The 19,593-nt window shown below is 51.8% G+C and overlaps 10 non-coding genes across 10 annotated transcripts; all 10 read right to left on the bottom strand.

Moving 5' to 3' along the window:
• Window positions 1-1,262: 1,262 nt before the first annotated feature.
• Window positions 1,263-1,336, bottom strand: trnai-aau (transfer RNA isoleucine (anticodon AAU)). The gene has a single exon. It is a non-coding gene; the product is annotated as a tRNA-Ile (tRNA).
• An 846-nt stretch (window positions 1,337-2,182) lies between these two features.
• Window positions 2,183-2,256, bottom strand: trnai-aau (transfer RNA isoleucine (anticodon AAU)). The gene has a single exon. It is a non-coding gene; the product is annotated as a tRNA-Ile (tRNA).
• Window positions 2,257-4,667: 2,411 nt separating this feature from the next.
• trnai-aau (transfer RNA isoleucine (anticodon AAU)) lies at window positions 4,668-4,741 on the bottom strand. The gene has a single exon. It is a non-coding gene; the product is annotated as a tRNA-Ile (tRNA).
• An 867-nt stretch (window positions 4,742-5,608) lies between these two features.
• Window positions 5,609-5,682, bottom strand: trnai-aau (transfer RNA isoleucine (anticodon AAU)). The gene has a single exon. It is a non-coding gene; the product is annotated as a tRNA-Ile (tRNA).
• A 2,411-nt stretch (window positions 5,683-8,093) lies between these two features.
• trnai-aau (transfer RNA isoleucine (anticodon AAU)) lies at window positions 8,094-8,167 on the bottom strand. The gene has a single exon. It is a non-coding gene; the product is annotated as a tRNA-Ile (tRNA).
• Window positions 8,168-9,034: 867 nt separating this feature from the next.
• On the bottom strand, window positions 9,035-9,108 carry trnai-aau (transfer RNA isoleucine (anticodon AAU)). Its single transcript has one exon. It is a non-coding gene; the product is annotated as a tRNA-Ile (tRNA).
• Window positions 9,109-11,444: 2,336 nt separating this feature from the next.
• On the bottom strand, window positions 11,445-11,518 carry trnai-aau (transfer RNA isoleucine (anticodon AAU)). Its single transcript has one exon. It is a non-coding gene; the product is annotated as a tRNA-Ile (tRNA).
• Window positions 11,519-13,854: 2,336 nt separating this feature from the next.
• Window positions 13,855-13,928, bottom strand: trnai-aau (transfer RNA isoleucine (anticodon AAU)). The gene has a single exon. It is a non-coding gene; the product is annotated as a tRNA-Ile (tRNA).
• Window positions 13,929-16,264: 2,336 nt separating this feature from the next.
• Window positions 16,265-16,338, bottom strand: trnai-aau (transfer RNA isoleucine (anticodon AAU)). Its single transcript has one exon. It is a non-coding gene; the product is annotated as a tRNA-Ile (tRNA).
• A 1,759-nt stretch (window positions 16,339-18,097) lies between these two features.
• trnai-aau (transfer RNA isoleucine (anticodon AAU)) lies at window positions 18,098-18,171 on the bottom strand. The gene has a single exon. It is a non-coding gene; the product is annotated as a tRNA-Ile (tRNA).
• Between the last annotated feature and the right edge of the window lie 1,422 nt (window positions 18,172-19,593).

Here is a 19,593-nt window from a genome sequence, read left to right as displayed (position 1 = left end):
CTCGGCTCGCCACGAGGCTCTGGTCGAGCTGGTCCGGGATTCCACGCACCTCCGGGGACTGGTGGTGGAAGCTGGGGGTCTGGTGGTTATGCTGCTGGGGACTGGTGGTGATTTTGCTGGGGTCTGGTGGTGGAAGCTCCTGGGGTCTGGTGGTGGAAGCTCCTGGGGTCTGGTGGTGGAAGCTCCTGGGGTCTGGTGGTGGAAGCTCCTGGGGTCTGGTGGTGGAAGCTCTGGTGGTGGAAGCTCCTGGGGTCTGGTGGTGGAAGCTCCTGGGGTCTGGTGCTGGAAGCTCTGGTGGTGGAAGCTCCTGGGGTCTGGTGGTGGAAGCTCTGGTGGTGGAAACTCCTGGGGTCTGGTGGTGATTTTGCTGGGGTATGGTGGTGAATGCTCCTGAGGTCTGGTGGTGGAAGCTCCTGAGGTCTGGTGGTGGAAGCTCCAGGAGTCTGGTGGTGGAAGCTGGGGGTCGAGCTAGTGGGGTCTGGGGGTGGAAGCTGCTGGGGTCTGGTGGTGGAAGCTTCTGGGGTCTGGTGGTGGAAGCTGGGGGTCGAGCTAGTGGGGGATAACTGTCACAGACCTGGCTGAATCCATTTAGACTCTAGACCCCCTGTTTGGACCCTGACCAGACTTTGGGAACAGTGGGTGGTTCAGCAGAGTGGCGCAGCGGAAGCGTGCTGGGCCCATAACCCAGAGGTCGATGGATCGAAACCATCCTCTGCTAGATACAACTTCAGCTATATTATGAGTCTACTCGGGGACTGGTGGTGGAAGCTCCTGTGTTCTGGTAGTGATTTTGCTGGGGTCTGGTGGTGAATGCTCCTGGGGTCTGGTGCTGGAAGCTCCAGGAGTCTGGTGATGGAAGCTCCTGGGTTCTGGTGGTGGAAGCTGGGGGTCGAGCTAGTGGGGTCTGGGGGTGGAAGCTGGGTGTCTGGTGGTGGAAGCTGCTGGGGTGCTCCTGGGGTCTGGTGGTAGAGACTTTTTTAAAGCTTGATGATTATACTTCATCACTGAGAGTTATGTGTATTCTCATTTTTTAAATGTTTTTTATGAAAAGTACTTTGATTTGTACATGAGATGTGTAATACAAATAAGCTTTCCTCACTTCATAAACTTAAATTCCTTATGTTTGAGTTATCTTTATTTCCTCTTAGCTTTAAGTCAGGTGATTATCAGACTTGACGAATTATTGTCGCACACCAAAGCTAACAATGGAACATACAATCTTTAGAGTCTGAAGTTTTTAAAGACATGCAGAGTAAGCAGTTTGGCCAGTATGGGGATTGAACCCATGACCTTGGCGTTATTAGCACCACGCTCTGACCTTCTGAGCTGACCGGCCTCAATGCTGGCGGCGCGTGTGTGTGTGTGTGAGCGAGCAGGTGGGTCCCCTGAGGGGAAAATACAAGAATGTGTGCGCGTGTGAACTTTTACATGTTGATCTTAACTTCACACTCAGATATACCATATACTTATCTATGGCAGATAACTGTCACAGACCTGGCTGAATCCATTTAGACTCTAGACCCCCTGTTTGGACCCTGACCAGACTTTGGGAACAGTGGGTGGTTCAGCAGAGTGGCGCAGCGGAAGCGTGCTGGGCCCATAACCCAGAGGTCGATGGATCGAAACCATCCTCTGCTAGATACAACTTCAGCTATATTATGAGTCTACTCGGGGACTGGTGGTGGAAGCTCCTGTGTTCTGGTAGTGATTTTGCTGGGGTCTGGTGGTGAATGCTCCTGGGGTCTGGTGCTGGAAGCTCCAGGAGTCTGGTGATGGAAGCTCCTGGGTTCTGGTGGTGGAAGCTGGGGGTCGAGCTAGTGGGGTCTGGGGGTGGAAGCTGGGTGTCTGGTGGTGGAAGCTGCTGGGGTGCTCCTGGGGTCTGGTGGTAGAGACTTTTTTAAAGCTTGATGATTATACTTCATCACTGAGAGTTATGTGTATTCTCATTTTTTAAATGTTTTTTATGAAAAGTACTTTGATTTGTACATGAGATGTGTAATACAAATAAGCTTTCCTCACTTCATAAACTTAAATTCCTTATGTTTGAGTTATCTTTATTTCCTCTTAGCTTTAAGTCAGGTGATTATCAGACTTGACGAATTATTGTCGCACACCAAAGCTAACAATGGAACATACAATCTTTAGAGTCTGAAGTTTTTAAAGACATGCAGAGTAAGCAGTTTGGCCAGTATGGGGATTGAACCCATGACCTTGGCGTTATTAGCACCACGCTCTGACCTTCTGAGCTGACCGGCCTCAATGCTGGCGGCGCGTGTGTGTGTGTGTGAGCGAGCAGGTGGGTCCCCTGAGGGGAAAATACAAGAATGTGTGCGCGTGTGAACTTTTACATGTTGATCTTAACTTCACACTCAGATATACCATATACTTATCTATGGCAGATAACTGTCACAGACCTGGCTGAGTCCATTTAGACTCTAGACCCCCTGTTTGGACCCTGACCAGACTTTGGGAACAGTGGGTGGTTCAGCAGAGTGGCGCAGCGGAAGCGTGCTGGGCCCATAACCCAGAGGTCGATGGATCGAAACCATCCTCTGCTAGATACAACTTCAGCTATATTATGAGTCTACTGTGAGATACTACCCTTGTCTCATTTAATAACAAACATAAAGTGATGTCATTATTTGTACAACTCCTCATGACTATGTTAAGAAGTGTTTTGTTTAGTTTCCTGCAAAGTAAACATAGTGGGAAGTGTTTCTTTCCACATCTAATAGTGTACAAACTCAGAATTTCACACAGAGCCTATGAGAAGCATATGAGCGTTTACCATATTTAGTTACAACTACAAAACACTTAACTGACGTTTTATTCTTTATTACTGAACTAAATGTTTGTCCAGATGGAAGCAACAGTATTTGTTTGCTTGCACAAGCTGACCAAAGGTCCTAACAAAAGGTCCTGAAACCAGAACATGAGTGAAAAGCAATATACGCCTGAGCATCTGACAGAGTGCTGTCCATGGTACCAGGAGCGTCTGGGTGTTTAGGGTACCAGGGCCCTGGTCGTCCAAGTAAGCTGGCTGGCTCTTTCACTCCGGTGGCCGGTTGGGGGGGGGCTTAAGAGCGGGTCCCCGGGTTCGGACGGTGAGCCGGGTCTTTGGGTGGCTCCAGGTGAGCCGGGTTTTTTGGGCAGCGGGACGGTGAGCCGCGAGGCTGAGTGGCTTTCAGCGACGTGCTGCCTGTCAGTTTTTCTCCGGGTTGAAGGTCTTGTTTCGGGCCTGAGGCTAAGTGGCTCCGGACCGGCTGTGGTGTGTTTTTCTCTGGGCCGAGGGGAGGGGTAAGCGGATGTAAGCCCCGCGATTCTCGGCTGGATCTCCGCGGTCTCAGCGCCACGAGAATGCGGATGAAGCCCCCCGATTCTCGGCTCGGCTCGCCACGAGGCTCTGGTCGAGCTGGTCCGGGATTCCACGCACCTCCGGGGACTGGTGGTGGAAGCTGGGGGTCTGGTGGTTATGCTGCTGGGGACTGGTGGTGATTTTGCTGGGGTCTGGTGGTGGAAGCTCCTGGGGTCTGGTGGTGGAAGCTCCTGGGGTCTGGTGGTGGAAGCTCCTGGGGTCTGGTGGTGGAAGCTCCTGGGGTCTGGTGGTGGAAGCTCTGGTGGTGGAAGCTCCTGGGGTCTGGTGGTGGAAGCTCCTGGGGTCTGGTGCTGGAAGCTCTGGTGGTGGAAGCTCCTGGGGTCTGGTGGTGGAAGCTCTGGTGGTGGAAACTCCTGGGGTCTGGTGGTGATTTTGCTGGGGTATGGTGGTGAATGCTCCTGAGGTCTGGTGGTGGAAGCTCCTGAGGTCTGGTGGTGGAAGCTCCAGGAGTCTGGTGGTGGAAGCTGGGGGTCGAGCTAGTGGGGTCTGGGGGTGGAAGCTGCTGGGGTCTGGTGGTGGAAGCTTCTGGGGTCTGGTGGTGGAAGCTGGGGGTCGAGCTAGTGGGGGATAACTGTCACAGACCTGGCTGAATCCATTTAGACTCTAGACCCCCTGTTTGGACCCTGACCAGACTTTGGGAACAGTGGGTGGTTCAGCAGAGTGGCGCAGCGGAAGCGTGCTGGGCCCATAACCCAGAGGTCGATGGATCGAAACCATCCTCTGCTAGATACAACTTCAGCTATATTATGAGTCTACTCGGGGACTGGTGGTGGAAGCTGGGGGTCTGGTGGTGGAAGCTCCTGTGTTCTGGTAGTGATTTTGCTGGGGTCTGGTGGTGAATGCTCCTGGGGTCTGGTGCTGGAAGCTCCAGGAGTCTGGTGATGGAAGCTCCTGGGTTCTGGTGGTGGAAGCTGGGGGTCGAGCTAGTGGGGTCTGGGGGTGGAAGCTGGGTGTCTGGTGGTGGAAGCTGCTGGGGTGCTCCTGGGGTCTGGTGGTAGAGACTTTTTTAAAGCTTGATGATTATACTTCATCACTGAGAGTTATGTGTATTCTCATTTTTTAAATGTTTTTTATGAAAAGTACTTTGATTTGTACATGAGATGTGTAATACAAATAAGCTTTCCTCACTTCATAAACTTAAATTCCTTATGTTTGAGTTATCTTTATTTCCTCTTAGCTTTAAGTCAGGTGATTATCAGACTTGACGAATTATTGTCGCACACCAAAGCTAACAATGGAACATACAATCTTTAGAGTCTGAAGTTTTTAAAGACATGCAGAGTAAGCAGTTTGGCCAGTATGGGGATTGAACCCATGACCTTGGCGTTATTAGCACCACGCTCTGACCTTCTGAGCTAACCGGCCTCAATGCTGGCGGCGCGTGTGTGTGTGTGTGAGCGAGCAGGTGGGTCCCCTGAGGGGAAAATACAAGAATGTGTGCGCGTGTGAACTTTTACATGTTGATCTTAACTTCACACTCAGATATACCATATACTTATCTATGGCAGATAACTGTCACAGACCTGGCTGAGTCCATTTAGACTCTAGACCCCCTGTTTGGACCCTGACCAGACTTTGGGAACAGTGGGTGGTTCAGCAGAGTGGCGCAGCGGAAGCGTGCTGGGCCCATAACCCAGAGGTCGATGGATCGAAACCATCCTCTGCTAGATACAACTTCAGCTATATTATGAGTCTACTCGGGGACTGGTGGTGGAAGCTGGGGGTCTGGTGGTGGAAGCTCCTGTGTTCTGGTAGTGATTTTGCTGGGGTCTGGTGGTGAATGCTCCTGGGGTCTGGTGCTGGAAGCTCCAGGAGTCTGGTGATGGAAGCTCCTGGGTTCTGGTGGTGGAAGCTGGGGGTCGAGCTAGTGGGGTCTGGGGGTGGAAGCTGGGGGTCTGGTGGTGGAAGCTGCTGGGGTGCTCCTGGGGTCTGGTGGTAGAGACTTTTTTAAAGCTTGATGATTATACTTCATCACTGAGAGTTATGTGTATTCTCATTTTTTAAATGTTTTTTATGAAAAGTACTTTGATTTGTACATGAGATGTGTAATACAAATAAGCTTTCCTCACTTCATAAACTTAAATTCCTTATGTTTGAGTTATCTTTATTTCCTCTTAGCTTTAAGTCAGGTGATTATCAGACTTGACGAATTATTGTCGCACACCAAAGCTAACAATGGAACATACAATCTTTAGAGTCTGAAGTTTTTAAAGATATGCAGAGTAAGCAGTTTGGCCAGTATGGGGATTGAACCCATGACCTTGGCGTTATTAGCACCACGCTCTGACCTTCTGAGATAACCGGCCTCAATGCTGGCGGCGCGTGTGTGTGTGTGTGAGCGAGCAGGTGGGTCCCCTGAGGGGAAAATACAAGAATGTGTGCGCGTGTGAACTTTTACATGTTGATCTTAACTTCACACTCAGATATACCATATACTTATCTATGGCAGATAACTGTCACAGACCTGGCTGAGTCCATTTAGACTCTAGACCCCCTGTTTGGACCCTGACCAGACTTTGGGAACAGTGGGTGGTTCAGCAGAGTGGCGCAGCGGAAGCGTGCTGGGCCCATAACCCAGAGGTCGATGGATCGAAACCATCCTCTGCTAGATACAACTTCAGCTATATTATGAGTCTACTGTGAGATACTACCCTTGTCTCATTTAATAACAAACATAAAGTGATGTCATTATTTGTACAACTCCTCATGACTATGTTAAGAAGTGTTTTGTTTAGTTTCCTGCAAAGTAAACATAGTGGGAAGTGTTTCTTTCCACATCTAATAGTGTACAAACTCAGAATTTCACACAGAGCCTATGAGAAGCATATGAGCGTTTACCATATTTAGTTACAACTACAAAACACTTAACTGACGTTTTATTCTTTATTACTGAACTAAATGTTTGTCCAGATGGAAGCAACAGTATTTGTTTGCTTGCACAAGCTGACCAAAGGTCCTAACAAAAGGTCCTGAAACCAGAACATGAGTGAAAAGCAATATACGCCTGAGCATCTGACAGAGTGCTGTCCATGGTACCAGGAGCGTCTGGGTGTTTAGGGTACCAGGGCCCTGGTCGTCCAAGTAAGCGGGCTGGCTCTTTCACTCCGGTGGCCGGTTGGGGGGGGGCTTAAGAGCGGGTCCCCGGGTTCGGACGGTGAGCCGGGTCTTTGGGTGGCTCCAGGTGAGCCGGGTTTTTTGGGCAGCGGGACGGTGAGCCGCGAGGCTGAGTGGCTTTCAGCGACGTGCTGCCTGTCAGTTTTTCTCCGGGTTGAAGGTCTTGTTTCGGGCCTGAGGCTAAGTGGCTCCGGACCGGCTGTGGTGTGTTTTTCTCTGGGCCGAGGGGAGGGGTAAGCGGATGTAAGCCCCGCGATTCTCGGCTGGATCTCCGCGGTCTCAGCGCCACGAGAATGCGGATGAAGCCCCCCGATTCTCGGCTCGGCTCGCCACGAGGCTCTGGTCGAGCTGGTCCGGGATTCCACGCACCTCCGGGGACTGGTGGTGGAAGCTGGGGGTCTGGTGGTTATGCTGCTGGGGACTGGTGGTGATTTTGCTGGGGTCTGGTGGTGGAAGCTCCTGGGGTCTGGTGGTGGAAGCTCCTGGGGTCTGGTGGTGGAAGCTCCTGGGGTCTGGTGGTGGAAGCTCCTGGGGTCTGGTGGTGGAAGCTCTGGTGGTGGAAGCTCCTGGGGTCTGGTGGTGGAAGCTCCTGGGGTCTGGTGCTGGAAGCTCTGGTGGTGGAAGCTCCTGGGGTCTGGTGGTGGAAGCTCTGGTGGTGGAAACTCCTGGGGTCTGGTGGTGATTTTGCTGGGGTATGGTGGTGAATGCTCCTGAGGTCTGGTGGTGGAAGCTCCTGAGGTCTGGTGGTGGAAGCTCCAGGAGTCTGGTGGTGGAAGCTGGGGGTCGAGCTAGTGGGGTCTGGGGGTGGAAGCTGCTGGGGTCTGGTGGTGGAAGCTTCTGGGGTCTGGTGGTGGAAGCTGGGGGTCGAGCTAGTGGGGGATAACTGTCACAGACCTGGCTGAATCCATTTAGACTCTAGACCCCCTGTTTGGACCCTGACCAGACTTTGGGAACAGTGGGTGGTTCAGCAGAGTGGCGCAGCGGAAGCGTGCTGGGCCCATAACCCAGAGGTCGATGGATCGAAACCATCCTCTGCTAGATACAACTTCAGCTATATTATGAGTCTACTCGGGGACTGGTGGTGGAAGCTGGGGGTCTGGTGGTGGAAGCTCCTGTGTTCTGGTAGTGATTTTGCTGGGGTCTGGTGGTGAATGCTCCTGGGGTCTGGTGCTGGAAGCTCCAGGAGTCTGGTGATGGAAGCTCCTGGGTTCTGGTGGTGGAAGCTGGGGGTCGAGCTAGTGGGGTCTGGGGGTGGAAGCTGGGTGTCTGGTGGTGGAAGCTGCTGGGGTGCTCCTGGGGTCTGGTGGTAGAGACTTTTTTAAAGCTTGATGATTATACTTCATCACTGAGAGTTATGTGTATTCTCATTTTTTAAATGTTTTTTATGAAAAGTACTTTGATTTGTACATGAGATGTGTAATACAAATAAGCTTTCCTCACTTCATAAACTTAAATTCCTTATGTTTGAGTTATCTTTATTTCCTCTTAGCTTTAAGTCAGGTGTTTATCAGACTTGACGAATTATTGTCGCACACCAAAGCTAACAATGGAACATACAATCTTTAGAGTCTGAAGTTTTTAAAGACATGCAGAGTAAGCAGTTTGGCCAGTATGGGGATTGAACCCATGACCTTGGCGTTATTAGCACCACGCTCTGACCTTCTGAGCTAACCGGCCTCAATGCTGGCGGCGCGTGTGTGTGTGTGTGAGCGAGCAGGTGGGTCCCCTGAGGGGAAAATACAAGAATGTGTGCGCGTGTGAACTTTTACATGTTGATCTTAACTTCACACTCAGATATACCATATACTTATCTATGGCAGATAACTGTCACAGACCTGGCTGAGTCCATTTAGACTCTAGACCCCCTGTTTGGACCCTGACCAGACTTTGGGAACAGTGGGTGGTTCAGCAGAGTGGCGCAGCGGAAGCGTGCTGGGCCCATAACCCAGAGGTCGATGGATCGAAACCATCCTCTGCTAGATACAACTTCAGCTATATTATGAGTCTACTCGGGGACTGGTGGTGGAAGCTGGGGGTCTGGTGGTGGAAGCTCCTGTGTTCTGGTAGTGATTTTGCTGGGGTCTGGTGGTGAATGCTCCTGGGGTCTGGTGCTGGAAGCTCCAGGAGTCTGGTGATGGAAGCTCCTGGGTTCTGGTGGTGGAAGCTGGGGGTCGAGCTAGTGGGGTCTGGGGGTGGAAGCTGGGGGTCTGGTGGTGGAAGCTGCTGGGGTGCTCCTGGGGTCTGGTGGTAGAGACTTTTTTAAAGCTTGATGATTATACTTCATCACTGAGAGTTATGTGTATTCTCATTTTTTAAATGTTTTTTATGAAAAGTACTTTGATTTGTACATGAGATGTGTAATACAAATAAGCTTTCCTCACTTCATAAACTTAAATTCCTTATGTTTGAGTTATCTTTATTTCCTCTTAGCTTTAAGTCAGGTGATTATCAGACTTGACGAATTATTGTCGCACACCAAAGCTAACAATGGAACATACAATCTTTAGAGTCTGAAGTTTTTAAAGATATGCAGAGTAAGCAGTTTGGCCAGTATGGGGATTGAACCCATGACCTTGGCGTTATTAGCACCACGCTCTGACCTTCTGAGCTAACCGGCCTCAATGCTGGCGGCGTGTGTACTGTCACAGACCTTGCTGAGTCCATTTAGACTCTAGACCCCCTGTTTGGACCCTGACCAGACTTTGGGAACAGTGGGTGGTTCAGCAGAGTGGCGCAGCGGAAGCGTGCTGGGCCCATAACCCAGAGGTCGATGGATCGAAACCATCCTCTGCTAGATACAACTTCAGCTATATTATGAGTCTACTGTGAGATACTACCCTTGTCTCATTTAATAACAAACATAAAGTGATGTCATTATTTGTACAACTCCTCATGACTATGTTAAGAAGTGTTTTGTTTAGTTTCCTGCAAAGTAAACATAGTGGGAAGTGTTTCTTTCCACATCTAATAGTGTACAAACTCAGAATTTCACACAGAGCCTATGAGAAGCATATGAGCGTTTACCATATTTAGTTACAACTACAAAACACTTAACTGACGTTTTATTCTTTATTACTGAACTAAATGTTTGTCCAGATGGAAGCAACAGTATTTGTTTCCTTGCACAAGCTGACCAAAGGTCCTAACAAAAGGTCCTGAAACCAGAACATGAGTGAAAAGCAATATACGCCTGAGCATCTGACAGAGTGCTGTCCATGGTACCAGGAGCGTCTGGGTGTTTAGGGTACCAGGGCCCTGGTCGTCTTTCACTCCGGTGGCCGGTTGGGGGGGGGCTTAAGAGCGGGTCCCCGGGTTCGGACGGTGAGCCGGGTCTTTGGGTGGCTCCAGGTGAGCCGGGTTTTTTGGGCAGCGGGACGGTGAGCCGCGAGGCTGAGTGGCTTTCAGCGACGTGCTGCCTGTCAGTTTTTCTCCGGGTTGAAGGTCTTGTTTCGGGCCTGAGGCTAAGTGGCTCCGGACCGGCTGTGGTGTGTTTTTCTCTGGGCCGAGGGGAGGGGTAAGCAGATGTAAGCCCCGCGATTCTCGGCTGGATCTCCGCGGTCTCAGCGCCACGAGAATGCGGATGAAGCCCCCTGATTCTCGGCTCGGCTCGCCACGAGGCTCTGGTCGAGCTGGTCCGGGATTCCACGCACCTCCGGGGACTGGTGGTGGAAGCTGGGGGTCTGGTGGTTATGCTGCTGGGGACTGGTGGTGATTTTGCTGGGGTCTGGTGGTGGAAGCTCCTGGGGTCTGGTGGTGGAAGCTCCTGGGGTCTGGTGGTGGAAGCTCCTGGGGTCTGGTGGTGGAAGCTCCTGGGGTCTGGTGGTGGAAGCTCTGGTGGTGGAAGCTCCTGGGGTCTGGTGGTGGAAGCTCCTGGGGTCTGGTGCTGGAAGCTCTGGTGGTGGAAGCTCCTGGGGTCTGGTGCTGGAAGCTCCTGGGGTCTGGTGCTGGAAGCTCTGGTGGTGGAAACTCCTGGGGTCTGGTGGTGATTTTGCTGGGGTATGGTGGTGAATGCTCCTGAGGTCTGGTGGTGGAAGCTCCAGGAGTCTGGTGGTGGAAGCTGGGGGTCGAGCTAGTGGGGTCTGGGGGTGGAAGCTGCTGGGGTCTGGTGGTGGAAGCTTCTGGGGTCTGGTGGTGGAAGCTGGGGGTCGAGCTAGTGGGGGATAACTGTCACAGACCTGGCTGAATCCATTTAGACTCTAGACCCCCTGTTTGGACCCTGACCAGACTTTGGGAACAGTGGGTGGTTCAGCAGAGTGGCGCAGCGGAAGCGTGCTGGGCCCATAACCCAGAGGTCGATGGATCGAAACCATCATCTGCTAGATACAACTTCAGCTATATTATGAGTCTACTCGGGGACTGGTGGTGGAAGCTGGGGGTCTGGTGGTGGAAGCTCCTGTGTTCTGGTAGTGATTTTTCTGGGGTCTGGTGGTGAATGCTCCTGGGGTCTGGTGCTGGAAGCTCCAGGAGTCTGGTGATGGAAGCTCCTGGGTTCTGGTGGTGGAAGCTGGGGGTCGAGCTAGTGCGGTCTCGGGGTGGAAGCTGGGGGTCGAGCTAGTGGGGTCTGGGGGTGGAAGCTGGGGGTCGAGCTAGTGGGGTCTGGGGGTGGAAGCTGGGTGTCTGGTGGTGGAAGCTGCTGGGGTGCTCCTGGGGTCTGGTGGTAGAGACTTTTTTAAAGCTTGATGATTATACTTCATCACTGAGAGTTATGTGTATTCTCATTTTTTAAATGTTTTTTATGAAAAGTACTTTGATTTGTACATGAGATGTGTAATACAAATAAGCTTTCCTCACTTCATAAACTTAAATTCCTTATGTTTGAGTTATCTTTATTTCCTCTTAGCTTTAAGTCAGGTGATTATCAGACTTGACGAATTATTGTCGCACACCAAAGCTAACAATGGAACATACAATCTTTAGAGTCTGAAGTTTTTAAAGATATGCAGAGTAAGCAGTTTGGCCAGTATGGGGATTGAACCCATGACCTTGGCGTTATTAGCACCACGCTCTGACCTTCTGAGCTAACCGGCCTCAATGCTGGCGGCGTGTGTACTGTCACAGACCTTGCTGAGTCCATTTAGACTCTAGACCCCCTGTTTGGACCCTGACCAGACTTTGGGAACAGTGGGTGGTTCAGCAGAGTGGCGCAGCGGAAGCGTGCTGGGCCCATAACCCAGAGGTCGATGGATCGAAACCATCCTCTGCTAGATACAACTTCAGCTATATTATGAGTCTACTGTGAGATACTACCCTTGTCTCATTTAATAACAAACATAAAGTGATGTCATTATTTGTACAACTCCTCATGACTATGTTAAGAAGTGTTTTGTTTAGTTTCCTGCAAAGTAAACATAGTGGGAAGTGTTTCTTTCCACATCTAATAGTGTACAAACTCAGAATTTCACACAGAGCCTATGAGAAGCATATGAGCGTTTACCATATTTAGTTACAACTACAAAACACTTAACTGACGTTTTATTCTTTATTACTGAACTAAATGTTTGTCCAGATGGAAGCAACAGTATTTGTTTCCTTGCACAAGCTGACCAAAGGTCCTAACAAAAGGTCCTGAAACCAGAACATGAGTGAAAAGCAATATACGCCTGAGCATCTGACAGAGTGCTGTCCATGGTACCAGGAGCGTCTGGGTGTTTAGGGTACCAGGGCCCTGGTCGTCTTTCACTCCGGTGGCCGGTTGGGGGGGGGCTTAAGAGCGGGTCCCCGGGTTCGGACGGTGAGCCGGGTCTTTGGGTGGCTCCAGGTGAGCCGGGTTTTTTGGGCAGCGGGACGGTGAGCCGCGAGGCTGAGTGGCTTTCAGCGACGTGCTGCCTGTCAGTTTTTCTCCGGGTTGAAGGTCTTGTTTCGGGCCTGAGGCTAAGTGGCTCCGGACCGGCTGTGGTGTGTTTTTCTCTGGGCCGAGGGGAGGGGTAAGCAGATGTAAGCCCCGCGATTCTCGGCTGGATCTCCGCGGTCTCAGCGCCACGAGAATGCGGATGAAGCCCCCTGATTCTCGGCTCGGCTCGCCACGAGGCTCTGGTCGAGCTGGTCCGGGATTCCACGCACCTCCGGGGACTGGTGGTGGAAGCTGGGGGTCTGGTGGTTATGCTGCTGGGGACTGGTGGTGATTTTGCTGGGGTCTGGTGGTGGAAGCTCCAGGGGTCTGGTGGTGGAAGCTCCTGGGGTCTGGTGGTGGAAGCTCCTGGGGTCTGGTGGTGGAAGCTCCTGGGGTCTGGTGGTGGAAGCTCTGGTGGTGGAAGCTCCTGGGGTCCTGTGGTGGAAGCTCCTGGGGTCTGGTGCTGGAAGCTCTGGTGGTGGAAGCTCCTGGGGTCTGGTGCTGGAAGCTCCTGGGGTCTGGTGCTGGAAGCTCTGGTGGTGGAAACTCCTGGGGTCTGGTGGTGATTTTGCTGGGGTATGGTGGTGAATGCTCCTGAGGTCTGGTGGTGGAAGCTCCAGGAGTCTGGTGGTGGAAGCTGGGGGTCGAGCTAGTGGGGTCTGGGGGTGGAAGCTGCTGGGGTCTGGTGGTGGAAGCTTCTGGGGTCTGGTGGTGGAAGCTGGGGGTCGAGCTAGTGGGGGATAACTGTCACAGACCTGGCTGAATCCATTTAGACTCTAGACCCCCTGTTTGGACCCTGACCAGACTTTGGGAACAGTGGGTGGTTCAGCAGAGTGGCGCAGCGGAAGCGTGCTGGGCCCATAACCCAGAGGTCGATGGATCGAAACCATCCTCTGCTAGATACAACTTCAGCTATATTATGAGTCTACTCGGGGACTGGTGGTGGAAGCTGGGGGTCTGGTGGTGGAAGCTCCTGTGTTCTGGTAGTGATTTTTCTGGGGTCTGGTGGTGAATGCTCCTGGGGTCTGGTGCTGGAAGCTCCAGGAGTCTGGTGATGGAAGCTCCTGGGTTCTGGTGGTGGAAGCTGGGGGTCGAGCTAGTGCGGTCTCGTGGTGGAAGCTGGGGGTCGAGCTAGTGGGGTCTGGGGGTGGAAGCTGGGGGTCGAGCTAGTGGGGTCTGGGGGTGGAAGCTGGGTGTCTGGTGGTGGAAGCTGCTGGGGTGCTCCTGTGGTCTGGTGGTAGAGACTTTTTTAAAGCTTGATGATTATACTTCATCACTGAGAGTTATGTGTATTCTCATTTTTTAAATGTTTTTTATGAAAAGTACTTTGATTTGTACATGAGATGTGTAATACAAATAAGCTTTCCTCACTTCATAAACTTAAATTCCTTATGTTTGAGTTATCTTTATTTCCTCTTAGCTTTAAGTCAGGTGATTATCAGACTTGACGAATTATTGTCGCACACCAAAGCTAACAATGGAACATACAATCTTTAGAGTCTGAAGTTTTTAAAGATATGCAGAGTAAGCAGTTTGGCCAGTATGGGGATTGAACCCATGACCTTGGCGTTATTAGCACCACGCTCTGACCTTCTGAGCTAACCGGCCTCAATGCTGGCGGCGTGTGTACTGTCACAGACCTTGCTGAGTCCATTTAGACTCTAGACCCCCTGTTTGGACCCTGACCAGACTTTGGGAACAGTGGGTGGTTCAGCAGAGTGGCGCAGCGGAAGCGTGCTGGGCCCATAACCCAGAGGTCGATGGATCGAAACCATCCTCTGCTAGATACAACTTCAGCTATATTATGAGTCTACTGTGAGATACTACCCTTGTCTCATTTAATAACAAACATAAAGTGATGTCATTATTTGTACAACTCCTCATGACTATGTTAAGAAGTGTTTTGTTTAGTTTCCTGCAAAGTAAACATAGTGGGAAGTGTTTCTTTCCACATCTAATAGTGTACAAACTCAGAATTTCACACAGAGCCTATGAGAAGCATATGAGCGTTTACCATATTTAGTTACAACTACAAAACACTTAACTGACGTTTTATTCTTTATTACTGAACTAAATGTTTGTCCAGATGGAAGCAACAGTATTTGTTTCCTTGCACAAGCTGACCAAAGGTCCTAACAAAAGGTCCTGAAACCAGAACATGAGTGAAAAGCAATATACGCCTGAGCATCTGACAGAGTGCTGTCCATGGTACCAGGAGCGTCTGGGTGTTTAGGGTACCAGGGCCCTGGTCGTCTTTCACTCCGGTGGCCGGTTGGGGGGGGGCTTAAGAGCGGGTCCCCGGGTTCGGACGGTGAGCCGGGTCTTTGGGTGGCTCCAGGTGAGCCGGGTTTTTTGGGCAGCGGGACGGTGAGCCGCGAGGCTGAGTGGCTTTCAGCGACGTGCTGCCTGTCAGTTTTTCTCCGGGTTGAAGGTCTTGTTTCGGGCCTGAGGCTAAGTGGCTCCGGACCGGCTGTGGTGTGTTTTTCTCTGGGCCGAGGGGAGGGGTAAGCAGATGTAAGCCCCGCGATTCTCGGCTGGATCTCCGCGGTCTCAGCGCCACGAGAATGCGGATGAAGCCCCCTGATTCTCGGCTCGGCTCGCCACGAGGCTCTGGTCGAGCTGGTCCGGGATTCCACGCACCTCCGGGGACTGGTGGTGGAAGCTGGGGGTCTGGTGGTTATGCTGCTGGGGACTGGTGGTGATTTTGCTGGGGTCTGGTGGTGGAAGCTCCTGGGGTCTGGTGGTGGAAGCTCCTGGGGTCTGGTGGTGGAAGCTCCTGGGGTCTGGTGGTGGAAGCTCCTGGGGTCTGGTGGTGGAAGCTCTGGTGGTGGAAGCTCCTGGGGTCTGGTGGTGGAAGCTCCTGGGGTCTGGTGCTGGAAGCTCTGGTGGTGGAAGCTCCTGGGGTCTGGTGCTGGAAGCTCCTGGGGTCTGGTGCTGGAAGCTCTGGTGGTGGAAACTCCTGGGGTCTGGTGGTGATTTTGCTGGGGTATGGTGGTGAATGCTCCTGAGGTCTGGTGGTGGAAGCTCCAGGAGTCTGGTGGTGGAAGCTGGGGGTCGAGCTAGTGGGGTCTGGGGGTGGAAGCTGCTGGGGTCTGGTGGTGGAAGCTTCTGGGGTCTGGTGGTGGAAGCTGGGGGTCGAGCTAGTGGGGGATAACTGTCACAGACCTGGCTGAATCCATTTAGACTCTAGACCCCCTGTTTGGACCCTGACCAGACTTTGGGAACAGTGGGTGGTTCAGCAGAGTGGCGCAGCGGAAGCGTGCTGGGCCCATAACCCAGAGGTCGATGGATCGAAACCATCATCTGCTAGATACAACTTCAGCTATATTATGAGTCTACTCGGGGACTGGTGGTGGAAGCTGGGGGTCTGGTGGTGGAAGCTCCTGTGTTCTGGTAGTGATTTTTCTGGGGTCTGGTGGTGAATGCTCCTGGGGTCTGGTGCTGGAAGCTCCAGGAGTCTGGTGATGGAAGCTCCTGGGTTCTGGTGGTGGAAGCTGGGGGTCGAGCTAGTGCGGTCTCGGGGTGGAAGCTGGGGGTCGAGCTAGTGGGGTCTGGGGGTGGAAGCTGGGGGTCGAGCTAGTGGGGTCTGGGGGTGGAAGCTGGGTGTCTGGTGGTGGAAGCTGCTGGGGTGCTCCTGGGGTCTGGTGGTAGAGACTTTTTTAAAGCTTGATGATTATACTTCATCACTGAGAGTTATGTGTATTCTCATTTTTTAAATGTTTTTTATGAAAAGTACTTTGATTTGTACATGAGATGTGTAATACAAATAAGCTTTCCTCACTTCATAAACTTAAATTCCTTATGTTTGAGTTATCTTTATTTCCTCTTAGCTTTAAGTCAGGTGATTATCAGACTTGACGAATTATTGTCGCACACCAAAGCTAACAATGGAACATACAATCTTTAGAGTCTGAAGTTTTTAAAGATATGCAGAGTAAGCAGTTTGGCCAGTATGGGGATTGAACCCATGACCTTGGCGTTATTAGCACCACGCTCTGACCTTCTGAGCTAACCGGCCTCAATGCTGGCGGCGTGTGTACTGTCACAGACCTTGCTGAGTCCATTTAGACTCTAGACCCCCTGTTTGGACCCTGACCAGACTTTGGGAACAGTGGGTGGTTCAGCAGAGTGGCGCAGCGGAAGCGTGCTGGGCCCATAACCCAGAGGTCGATGGATCGAAACCATCCTCTGCTAGATACAACTTCAGCTATATTATGAGTCTACTGTGAGATACTACCCTTGTCTCATTTAATAACAAACATAAAGTGATGTCATTATTTGTACAACTCCTCATGACTATGTTAAGAAGTGTTTTGTTTAGTTTCCTGCAAAGTAAACATAGTGGGAAGTGTTTCTTTCCACATCTAATAGTGTACAAACTCAGAATTTCACACAGAGCCTATGAGAAGCATATGAGCGTTTACCATATTTAGTTACAACTACAAAACACTTAACTGACGTTTTATTCTTTATTACTGAACTAAATGTTTGTCCAGATGGAAGCAACAGTATTTGTTTCCTTGCACAAGCTGACCAAAGGTCCTAACAAAAGGTCCTGAAACCAGAACATGAGTGAAAAGCAATATACGCCTGAGCATCTGACAGAGTGCTGTCCATGGTACCAGGAGCGTCTGGGTGTTTAGGGTACCAGGGCCCTGGTCGTCCAAGTAAGCGGGCTGGCTCTTTCACTCCGGTGGCCGGTTGGGGGGGGGCTTAAGAGCGGGTCCCCGGGTTCGGACGGTGAGCCGGGTCTTTGGGTGGCTCCAGGTGAGCCGGGTTTTTTGGGCAGCGGGACGGTGAGCCGCGAGGCTGAGTGGCTTTCAGCGACGTGCTGCCTGTCAGTTTTTCTCCGGGTTGAAGGTCTTGTTTCGGGCCTGAGGCTAAGTGGCTCCGGACCGGCTGTGGTGTGTTTTTCTCTGGGCCGAGGGGAGGGGTAAGCGGATGTAAGCCCCGCGATTCTCGGCTGGATCTCCGCGGTCTCAGCGCCACGAGAATGCGGATGAAGCCCCCCGATTCTTGGCTCGGCTCGCCACGAGGCTCTGGTCGAGCTGGTCCGGGATTCCACGCACCTCCGGGGACTGGTGGTGGAAGCTGGGGGTCTGGTGGTTATGCTGCTGGGGACTGGTGGTGATTTTGCTGGGGTCTGGTGGTGGAAGCTCCTGGGGTCTGGTGGTGGAAGCTCCTGGGGTCTGGTGGTGGAAGCTCCTGGGGTCTGGTGGTGGAAGCTCTGGTGGTGGAAGCTCCTGGGGTCTGGTGGTGGAAGCTCCTGGGGTCTGGTGCTGGAAGCTCTGGTGGTGGAAGCTCCTGGGGTCTGGTGCTGGAAGCTCCTGGGGTCTGGTGCTGGAAGCTCTGGTGGTGGAAACTCCTGGGGTCTGGTGGTGATTTTGCTGGGGTATGGTGGTGAATGCTCCTGAGGTCTGGTGGTGGAAGCTCCAGGAGTCTGGTGGTGGAAGCTGCTGGGGTGCTCCTGGGGTCTGGTGGTAGAGACTTTTTTAAAGCTTGATGATTATACTTCATCACTGAGAGTTATGTGTATTCTCATTTTTTAAATGTTTTTTATGAAAAGTACTTTGATTTGTACATGAGATGTGTAATACAAATAAGCTTTCCTCACTTCATAAACTTAAATTCCTTATGTTTGAGTTATCTTTATTTCCTCTTAGCTTTAAGTCAGGTGATTATCAGACTTGACGAATTATTGTCGCACACCAAAGCTAACAATGGAACATACAATCTTTAGAGTCTGAAGTTTTTAAAGATATGCAGAGTAAGCAGTTTGGCCAGTATGGGGATTGAACCCATGACCTTGGCGTTATTAGCACCACGCTCTGACCTTCTGAGCTAACCGGCCTCAATGCTGGCGGCGTGTGTACTGTCACAGACCTTGCTGAGTCCATTTAGACTCTAGACCCCCTGTTTGGACCCTGACCAGACTTTGGGAACAGTGGGTGGTTCAGCAGAGTGGCGCAGCGGAAGCGTGCTGGGCCCATAACCCAGAGGTCGATGGATCGAAACCATCCTCTGCTAGATACAACTTCAGCTATATTATGAGTCTACTGTGAGATACTACCCTTGTCTCATTTAATAACAAACATAAAGTGATGTCATTATTTGTACAACTCCTCATGACTATGTTAAGAAGTGTTTTGTTTAGTTTCCTGCAAAGTAAACATAGTGGGAAGTGTTTCTTTCCACATCTAATAGTGTACAAACTCAGAATTTCACACAGAGCCTATGAGAAGCATATGAGCGTTTACCATATTTAGTTACAACTACAAAACACTTAACTGACGTTTTATTCTTTATTACTGAACTAAATGTTTGTCCAGATGGAAGCAACAGTATTTGTTTCCTTGCACAAGCTGACCAAAGGTCCTAACAAAAGGTCCTGAAACCAGAACATGAGTGAAAAGCAATATACGCCTGAGCATCTGACAGAGTGCTGTCCATGGTACCAGGAGCGTCTGGGTGTTTAGGGTACCAGGGCCCTGGTCGTCTTTCACTCCGGTGGCCGGTTGGGGGGGGGCTTAAGAGCGGGTCCCCGGGTTCGGACGGTGAGCCGGGTCTTTGGGTGGCTCCAGGTGAGCCGGGTTTTTTGGGCAGCGGGACGGTGAGCCGCGAGGCTGAGTGGCTTTCAGCGACGTGCTGCCTGTCAGTTTTTCTCCGGGTTGAAGGTCTTGTTTCGGGCCTGAGGCTAAGTGGCTCCGGACCGGCTGTGGTGTGTTTTTCTCTGGGCCGAGGGGAGGGGTAAGCAGATGTAAGCCCCGCGATTCTCGGCTGGATCTCCGCGGTCTCAGCGCCACGAGAATGCGGATGAAGCCCCCTGATTCTCGGCTCGGCTCGCCACGAGGCTCTGGTCGAGCTGGTCCGGGATTCCACGCACCTCCGGGGACTGGTGGTGGAAGCTGGGGGTCTGGTGGTTATGCTGCTGGGGACTGGTGGTGATTTTGCTGGGGTCTGGTGGTGGAAGCTCCTGGGGTCTGGTGGTGGAAGCTCCTGGGGTCTGGTGGTGGAAGCTCCTGGGGTCTGGTGGTGGAAGCTCCTGGGGTCTGGTGGTGGAAGCTCTGGTGGTGGAAGCTCCTGGGGTCTGGTGGTGGAAGCTCCTGGGGTCTGGTGCTGGAAGCTCTGGTGGTGGAAGCTCCTGGGGTCTGGTGCTGGAAGCTCCTGGGGTCTGGTGCTGGAAGCTCTGGTGGTGGAAACTCCTGGGGTCTGGTGGTGATTTTGCTGGGGTATGGTGGTGAATGCTCCTGAGGTCTGGTGGTGGAAGCTCCAG

The sequence above is a fragment of the Cololabis saira genome, unplaced genomic scaffold (assembly GCF_033807715.1).
Source record: "Cololabis saira isolate AMF1-May2022 unplaced genomic scaffold, fColSai1.1 scf036, whole genome shotgun sequence".
Taxonomy (NCBI): domain Eukaryota; kingdom Metazoa; phylum Chordata; class Actinopteri; order Beloniformes; family Belonidae; genus Cololabis; species Cololabis saira.
Note: the sequence above shows the minus strand (reverse complement) of the source record. Positions and strands in the feature narration are given on the sequence as shown.